This window comes from Nicotiana attenuata, chromosome 11, assembly GCF_001879085.1.
Source record: "Nicotiana attenuata strain UT chromosome 11, NIATTr2, whole genome shotgun sequence".
Classification (NCBI taxonomy): Eukaryota; Viridiplantae; Streptophyta; class Magnoliopsida; order Solanales; family Solanaceae; genus Nicotiana; species Nicotiana attenuata.
The window spans coordinates 24,705,310-24,715,602 of NC_031999.1; positions in this window are offsets into that span (position 1 = coordinate 24,705,310).

Sequence of the window (10,293 nt, forward strand, 5' to 3'; positions counted from 1 at the left end):
ACTATATACTCTTTTTGTTTTTTTCTCAAGAACATAGACATATTTTTAAGCAGAATTCACTAGAAGTAGGTGTTTAATAATGGAAGGTAAGCCGAGTAAAAATTAACCAAGTTGTACTAGACCTTAGGGTGTGCATTCAGTTTATCGATAAATCGAATCGATTATCTGTTATCGGTTTATCGATTTATCGATTTCGATTTCGAAATTTTCCTTATCGAGTTATCGATTTTGATTTCGATTTTGTCCTCTTCGTTTATCGGTTTATCGATAAACCGATAAGATATACTAAAAAAACAAATATACCCTTGTTCTATAATACCCTTTCCTTTACACTAAGTCCCTAACCCTATTATTTCCTCTACCCATTCTTCTGCTTCAGCGCCGCTTTTACCTTTCTCCCTCTCTCCCGCGAACTGCAAACCCAGCAGAGAAAGTGAACTCCGGCGAACTCCGGCGTACTCCGACGACTTCAATAGTACGTTTCTCCCCCCCTCTCTCTCCGTGCCTTTGTTAATGGAAAACAGAATTAGTCGTGATGATGTATTTTTTTTTATACCGTTGGAGTGTTGGTGGCATATATTTGATCCCTTACTTTAGTTTCGTTGCATGTGCTTGTTGACACCATTTTTATGTTATAAACGGTGTTCGTCTTATTTTTGCTTCTTTTTGTCCATATTAGTTAGGCGTGTTTATAGCGATATACTTTCCGTGGAATCCCGCAAATTTTCTTATTGGTGTAATCGATAAGCCCCAAAAATCGATATATCGAAATCGAAAAAATCGAAACCTTATTGAAACGATAACGATAAGCATATGTACAAATCGATAATCAATAAGTAATTATCGATAAGGGTCAAAATCAAATCGATAAATCGAATGCACACCCCTACTAGACCTCCAGCACCCCAAGTTAAATTTGGAAATTTGTGGAGGTAATTAAGTGGGAACTAACTGTTTAGTATAGTTTGAAGAAGATTGTTAAGCCAATCCTACCTAACTAAAAGTAAAATGCAGGGGTTATTTTCTTTCTTGATTTCTTTCCTCTTTTTTTGGTTTTGTTTGAGGGGCTAGAGAAGGAAAAGTAAAACCAATTTCAATTAAATTATTTAACAGTGTTCATTAATTTAATCAGTACTAACAATCACGATCGAATGATTTATGTTTTCTGAATGAATAATATCGTATCTTTCACATGTAAATACAAGGTAATAGTGGCATCTAATCCATGTGAAAGTTTGACAAATCACATCAATTATGGTCAATATAATCACTCAAAAGCATTTTGAATCCACTAATGCAACTAAACTAATTAAGTTGAATATACCCCACCACGGCCACATGACCCCATGAAAAAACAAATTTAAGGAAATTTCACATGCATTTCCTCACCGTTTGTCTCGCTATATGAATTTGGTGAGATGTCCAAATTTGTTTAGTTGTCCTAATTTAGCATTAATGAAGGTATTCTTTACCACTTGAAAGGCACACCATCTACCCTTTTTTTTTGTTTTTTTACCGGATGTCCAATACGCTCATTAAAACCCAATTAATTCATGAAAGGACACCATCTACTCTTTTTTTGGTTTGTTTTCTACCCGATGTTCAATATGAGCATTAAGGCTCAATTAATTCGGATTTGCACCGAAAAGTTTTATATTAAGAGGTAAAGCGCTTCTTAATAATTGTGACTACATACTCTAGGTTCGAACCCAAAACTTTTAGTTAAGATGAAAGAATATTGGTAATCCAATAAGTATTCCTGGAAAAATTAAATCTAAGGGTGACATGCAACTGAAACAATACCAAAAGAAATCCTCGCAAGTATTTATAGTCCATAAGATATTGCATTGGCCCACTTTTTATAGCGTGTTTTTTTAGCCTCTTTAGTCAAAATTTTAACTAGGGTGGGATTGTACATATCTATACACTATTGGAAACTTTATTATCCTCCCTACTCAAGTTTCAATTAAATTACCTAATATATACAAATTTACCAATTATACACACTTTAGGAATTAAATGAGTATCCCATTATATTAGGAATCAATTATTTCTCATCCTTATTCTCTTTCCCTCGTGCGCGCGCTCTCTCTCTCTCCTGCTCTCTCTCTCTCAATCCCTAATTCCAGTAATGCAGAGCAAAGGAAAACATAGCAGCAATTCCACCATTGACAGCCATTAAAAAGCTTTGAAGCTTTGAATTCGAATTTGGGTTTTCAAAAAATATTATTTGTTTGAATTGGGTGTTGTTGCAAACAATTGGGAATTCTCTCTATGTCTCTCTCTATCTCTCAATCCCTAATTCCATTAATGTAAAGCAAAGGAAAAGAGAGCAGCAATTCTACCATTGCCAGTCATAAAGCTTTGAAGCTTTGAATTCGAATTTGGATTTTCAAAAACCATTATTTGTTTGGATTGAGTGTTGTTGCAAACAATTGGGAATATTGTTTGGAGTTTATATCTCAATTTTGAGGGTGTTTTAGTGAAGATTAGATTTGATTTTGGTTGAATTTCATATTGAAACTCGAAGAAGAAGAAGACATGACATACATTATACTGCGGAACTTGTAGTAAAGTTGACAATTGAGTCTATTTGGAAAATCAGAACTAGCTATTTTAAACACTCAAGGTTTTAAAAACGGTAAAGGGCCAGATATATCCCTCTACTATCAAAAAATGTTTAAATTTATCCTCCGTTTCACTATCAGTATATTTGTGCCCCTACCGTTATACTTTCGTTCAAAAACACCCTTAATTTGGACGGAATGCCACGTGGCAGGTCAGGAACAAATATCCACCCCATTTTAAATACCCGATTCACTTAAGATCTGCCCCTAATTAGACCCATTACCTGACCCAACCCGTCATAATCTCTTTCGTGTTCTCTTTTTTAATTGGAAAAAAAACACTGAAGCACATAAAGAGTTACTTCAGCAAATGGTTCAACGAATTACCACCATACCTATTTCATTCTTCTCATTGCCATTAACTTCAACAGTGTTGTCAATGACCAATTTGAGCAAAAAATCAAGAAATCAGAGGAACCCATTTCGTCTTCTTCAAATTTTCGTAGAACCATAACAATGGCGTTTATAAGTTTCTTCAACAACTTCGTGGTATGATTACTTTATAAATTCAAATCAGCAACAACAAATAATTTTTACCCATAATTTCAATTTTGCTTTCAGATATGGGTTGCGAAAATTCAAGCTCCAAAGCTTCTTCAATGGTGGTTTAGTTCATGTGTACAAATCTCACCTCCCAATTCACTGATAAAAGTTATAGCTTCTAAAGTGATGCGTTGAGCTCTTTAACTATTTCTCACATTGAAGTTAAGAAAAATCAAGATTTACAGCTAATGTATAACGAATTTAATTCTAACACTATGTTTCTTCCTCCTCATTCCGCCAGGCAGTCGCCAGTCGGAGTTGCTTAGGAACCGAAGATTCGGAAATGCTTTTCGGAGCCCCGAGAAACAGGATGGTGTTGTAGTGATAGTGAAGTGGTGGTGATAGCAGCGTAATAGACGAACTCCAGTGGAAAAAGCCATGGGATTAGATCGTAAAAATTAGTTTTGAGGGTTATGTGTGTGTAATTTTATGCCATAGAAGCTGAAGAAGCTCAGCTATGATGGGGAGAAGCGGAGCTAGGGGGAGAGATGAAATAAGTGTTAAATTCGTTTAGGATTTTCTAAGTGGGGCAATTTGGGTCGGGTAATTGGTAACTTTTAAGTGAATCGGGTATTTAAAATTTGGGGGGTGGGTCTTTTTGTTCCTAACCTGCCACGTGGCATTCCATCCAAATTAAGGGCATTTTTGAATCAAAGTATAACGGTAGGGGCACAAGTATACTGATAGTGAAATGAAGTATAAATTCAAATAATTTTTGATAGTAGAGGGATATATCTGACCCTATACCGTTTTAAAGATTATCTTCTTTTTGAAATAGAAAGAATTAATATTGAAATAAAACAAGAAAAAAATTACCTCAGAACAACTAGAAATAAGATAAATATATCCCACTAGGATAGAATATATTTATGCTAGGACAACACCCTTTAACTAAATAGATAACTCTTAATTATTGGATTTTAAGTAGAGAAATACAAAGAAAAGGAGAATTAAAGAAAATTTTACAGAAAGTCAGAAATTTCTTAATAACAACTTTAGAATTGGCTAAACAAATAGAAGAATCAGATCTAAAAATTAATAGAGAACTAGGTTATAGAGTAAAGCTTATGTAACGACCTGGTCAGTCGTTTTGAGAGTTATAGCCCCGTTTTCCCCATTTCTGTTTTTTTATGTGCTGTTCAGATGTGTTGAGTTGTATCAAGTTGGTAGGTTTGAGTTCGAAGTAGTTTTTGAGTCAAATGATCACTTAGTCTCTTAGTTAGAAAGCTAAGTTAGAAAAGTCAATCGGAAGTTGACTTATGAGTAAACAAATTCGGATTTGGCTTTTTATAATTCGATTAGCTTCGTTGGATGATTTTAGACTTAGAAGTGCGTCCGGAATGTAATTTAAAGGTCCGTGGTAGAATTAGGCTTGAATTTGCAAAAGTTGGAAGTTTAGAAGTTCTTAGGCTTGAATTCGAGGTTGATTTGGTATTTTGGTGTTGTTTTGGGTGTTCCGGAGGTTCGACTAAGTTCGGGTAGTGATATATGACTTGTTGGAATTATTGGTAGAGGTCCCGATGGACTCGGGTGAGTTTCGGATAGGTTTGGGTTGTGTTGCGCTCGTTTTTCTTATGTTTCGACGCCGTTTCTTCAAGCACAAATGATATCATATTGAACAAATGAGCTCCGATTTCTTTTTTGATTGAAGCATTAGATCCGTATCGTAATTACGGACCCGTAGCAAAAAAATTCGTTGAATTTGGACATCTTATGAGGATTTTATGGTCATTTTACGAAGAATTAGGTTGCCAGATTTTTCAGATTAATTACGAAATTGCCACTGACGGCGTATTTAAAAGTCTGCACTATTTGCAAATATTAAAACCTACATATCTCCTTCATTATAAGGTCAAATTGAGTGATTCAAAAGCCTAACTTGACTAGAATTTCGCAAGAAATCTATTGGAGGCATAAAATATGAGTTTCGGGATCGTTTGGCATGAGAAATGAGGCACAATAGCTGGCAGAAAAATATATAAAACTAGGGTTTGTTCATTCGGTCATATTTTGAGTTGGGGAGCTCGAATTTGGGAGATTTTGGAGGCTATTTTCACCATAGGGATTGGGATAAGTGCTCTTTACTCGATTTTGGTTATATTTCACGAATCCATCTTCATTTTTTGGATTTGATTGATGATTTCGTAGTGAAACTGAGGGAGTTAGGGCTTGAGTTTTGGAGAGTTTTAGGTAGGGATTTGAGGGACCAAACGGAGTCCGATTTTGATAAATTTTATATGGTTAGACTTGGGAGAGGACGAGGGTTTTGATTCTACCATTTTTGACTGAATTCGAGACGTGTGCTCGGGGGCCATGTTTTGGCCGGTTTCGGATTTTTGGCCTATTTTTATAGTTTTTATTGTGGAATTCGATTCTCTAGCCATGTTGATAATATTATTCTAATTATGGTTAGATTCAGAACTTTTGGAGACCGAGTCCAGAGACGAGGGCATCCCAGAGTAGGATTTTTCGCTGTTGAGGTAAGTAATAGTTTTAACTCTGGCTTTGAGGGTATAAACCCGGAGAATTTGATATCATGTGATTGTTTAGAGGTGATACCCACGCTAGGTGACGGACGCGTGGGTATATACCTCGAGGGATTGAGACTTGGTCCGTCCCGTGAGGCTGCGAGGCCTAATTGCTATTATCTATGGTTATGCGTTTACTTGTTGTTGAACTTGTTTGCCTTCATGTTAGAGATTATGCTTAGGATTTATTCATGCTCACATTATTTGTACTCAGTCATAGAATTTTTGTACATGTTTACCTCAGTCTCTATTATTTGCTAATATGCTGTGATACTTGATGTGGGTTGTGTCCCCTTATTTGTTGATAATGGTGAGGCTAGTGAGGTACATGATTGAGTGAGGCCGAGGGTCTGGTTGTGAGTATATTAATACCATAGCGCGTGAGCTGTCCGCGTAGCACGTGAGCTGACCGTGCGGGTCCAGGTATTGATACCATAGCGCGTGAGTTATCCGCGTAGCACGGAGTTGACCGTGCGGATCCAGGTATTGATATGATGGCATGATTGAGTGAGGCCGAGGGCCTGGTTGTGAGGATATTAATACCATAGCGCGTGAGTTATCCGCGTAGCACGTGAGTTGACCGTGCGGGTCCAGGTATTGATACCATAGCGCGTGAGTTGTCCGCGTAGCATGTGAGTTGACCGTGCAGATCCAGGTATTGATATGATGGCACGTGAGTTGTCCGTGCTTAGCGCTTGGACTTTGGGAGCCCCTCCGGAGTCTGTACACACCCCAGTGAGCGCAGAGTGTTGAGTGTGGAGTGTTGAGTGCGAGTGCTGAGTGGTGGAGTGACATTGCTGTGAGGTTGCATTTACTTTTGCTGTTGCTGCATTTATCTGTTAAATTTCTTTGTGGCATTTGTTTTTATGAAATTTACCTGTTTATTCATGGTTATTGTAAATTGTGAAAATAAATAATTGGACTGTTTTGCTTAGCTCGTCACTACTACTCAGTTCCTTAATTATTTCTATTACTACTGAGATGGTTGTACTCATACTACACCCTGCACTTCATGTGCAGATCCAGGTGAGTTAGAGCGCGGCGATCGTTAAGTTCAGGTCAGCTTTAATTGGAGACTGCAAGGTAGCTGCTAGTGCATTCCCCAATGAATGTAACAAAATCCACTGTATCGGATACAAATACAGCTAGTCCGGTTCAAACGGTGACCGGTAAAGACACATCAAATCCGTTTATGGCTGTCACTTTGCCAAAAAGTGAAGATGAAGGTTCATCAAGACTAAGACTACGTAGAACACTAGCCCAAGGAGAAGTATTAAAAAAGAAAGGCATAATTTCCAAAAGAAAAAAAAATGAGAAAATAGAAGACATAATTAAACAGACACTAGAAAATTTCTTCAAAGAAAAGGAACAAGACAAACACATGGTTAACAATCCCGGAGATTCAAGTCCAGAAATGTCCAATCTAAGTACAGAAAGGTCCGAAAGCTCAGGGGAAGATAATAATTATGAAGACGAAAATCTGAATTATCAAGATGCTCAAGATCCATACGAAGATGATTCGGGAATGAGTTTTGATTCAATAGCCTTACATAATTTAGACACATGAAGGTAAGCAGGAAATGGAAAGGACAAAGACATGCTAGTACAATAATGTAGATGACACGTGAAAAAAGAAAAATGCAACAGACACAGTGACATAAAGTAATAAAGCACGGTGACCTAATGTAGTGAAGGACAATTGGAGTGGAAAAATAATTATAAACGACAAACAAAAGGGAATCTCTGCTCAAGCCATGTGACGATGGGGCCCAATGAAGTACCACAGGGCTCGAAAAGAAAGGTTTCTAAAAATATTTGAAGTCCGTTTTCAAATCCGCTTCAAAAACTCGGATATAAAAAAGAGAAGAAAAAAGAAGAGAAGACACACAACAACAAGAAATAGAAGCCAGAAAAGCTCTCTGCAGAAAAACACCTCCAACCACCATTTCCTAAACATTTTCCGACCACTATTTCCAATAACCACTCTGTAATATATTCTGTTCCTATGTATGCTTTAGTAAAACTTACTTCAAGCTTGTAAAATAAATAAAAGTCTATGTGTCCAGTGTGTTTGTGTTATAATTCCCAAAGTCCAGTAAAGGTCCTTCGAGTTTTCCGAAAGGGAAATCTCTCTCCTGTAAACATGTGAGTTACTATATTTATCTAAATTATGTTTCTGGATATTACCCCTGTTTTTACAGCTTTATGTCTTAATGAATAGTTTATGCTTTTATTCCTTAGTTATTAGTTTGTAAATAACTACATATAACTCTTAGTATATGATTATCTTTCCAATTTCTTAACAACTGTGATGGATTAACCTGTAAATATCTAGGAGAAACCGGTTAAGCTAAGCCCAAACAAACAACCAGAAAATGGTTAAAATGGATACATATGTTAGCCGTGGCCAGGGTGTGGTTAAAGAAAAAAGTACTAAGATATGGAGTTAGATCCATAAAAGGTTGGAAAGAAGAGATGAACAGAGTGATGAATTTAAAAAAAAAAGAGTAGAGAAGGGGTAATTTCAGTTCATAATTTTGATAATACTGTCACAACATAAATTTACAGAATAAGAGAGAGAGAGAGAGAGAGAGAGAGAGAGAGAGAGAGAGAGAGAGAGAGAGAGAGAGAGTACCGAGTAGAATTTTACAATATATAAACAAAAATCAAAATCTTAATGCCTATTAATATCTCGAACTATAATCCAGAAGAATTTGCTAGAAGCCTAAACACAAGTTTCGAAGAGTTCAAGCTAGACATAGAAACCGGATGATACTCTATAATAGATTTAGCCATACATTTTATATACCTAGAACAAAATAAGAGAAGTTGTTTAGACCTATACAGAAAATAACTTTATTTGATATATTTAATACTATCATATCATCTATCATATTACCATTATTTTTGATACATTTATAAATATCTCTTATTTACTCTTATTTAAATTATATCGATATATCTTATTTACTCTTAATCAAATTATCTCTCTCTCTCTCTCTCTCTCTCTATATATATATATATATATATATATATATATATATATATATATATATATATATATATTATATTATTTAAATATTATATGAAGTTGAACAATATTGTATAAAAATTGTATTTAAGTTGTATGATATTGTAGTTGTATATAAATGAGTAGAAATAATGATGAAAATTGTAGATAAGTTATATAATATATATAATTAGTTGTATGAAATTTGGTTTTACTCTGTATAAATTAGATACAAAATATACAAAAGACATATTGTATAAAATTTATATAAAAATTATATTTAGGTGGTATGATATTGTGGTTGTATATAACTGGATAGAAATAATGTATGAAAGTTGTAATTGTATATCAATTGATAGATGCTCTGTGTGGCTGAAAGTAATGAGTCGTAACTTGACTCCGAGTTTATCACAATTTCGTCGACATTGAAATTAACATATCGACCACTACTATCCCATCCATATGAACAGACAGCAAAGGAAATGCAAGAATTTAATTATAAGAGAAGATGGTGTAATGGTAAATTCGAAATTTCCTTGAGCATTCTTCAGTAGATTTTATTCCTTTGTAGAATTAAGGACATGGTAGTTGTCGGTTGGAACAACAATTCATAATATTCATCTTTGTTAATTAAAGGACAAGATTTAAAGGTAAAACGGGTTATCTTAAAATAGTACTTGAACTTTCTACAATAGGTTTGTCCTTGGTGAAGGACAGGGTAGTTGGAAAGAATCCCAATTCATTATCATTCAATTCGGTGATTACCTTTACTAGTACATGAGGTTATTTCATCTATTGACACTTTAAAGAGTATATAATAGGATAAAAAAGAAGAGTAAGAAAGAGGATTTTGAGCAAAGTCTGTTAGAGTAGCAGATTTAGTTGGGAAATTCGTTATTATTCAAAGCACTTCGTTTACTCGAGGTATGGGGAGAAAGAGTGAATCTGGAGAGAAGAGGGGAGAGAGGAGAGAGAAAAGGAAAAGAGTGTAACTAAATACCTTGATTGAAGGCACAAATAATGGATTGTGAGCCTTTTAAGGTGGAATGTATATATTTTGTAGACAAAACTTGTTTAGATTGGGTAATTAACTAAACATGAATATTTTTGCTAATAAAGTTTCCAATAGTATATAGATATGTAAAAATCCCACCCTAGTTAAAGAACATGTAATGTAATTTGTACAATCCGCCTAAATTTTAAAAGAAGTAAAATAGGTAGCTCTATTACTAGCTCAAATCAATTCGTCCAGAGAGTTTAGTAGAAGGACAATCATATAGGCTTATTACAGTGTATGGCTATGAATTAAGAACAAAATAAATAAGTGATTTTTAATTGAGCAGGTTGAGTTGATGACCTACTAAACCCTTTTAAACTAAGCAATTTTTTGATATATTTTTCCATGCCTGTACATTGAGCTGATTCAATCTGAAACAAAGAAAATCATGTTAGAATATGGAGAAAATGATTAAAATTGGTCCAATCCCTATACCCTAATGACCATTTTGATCCTTTTCTCTTAGAAGATTTGTAATCAATCACACACTGTTAGACTTAAACTATCCCCCTTCCGCCCCACCCCCAC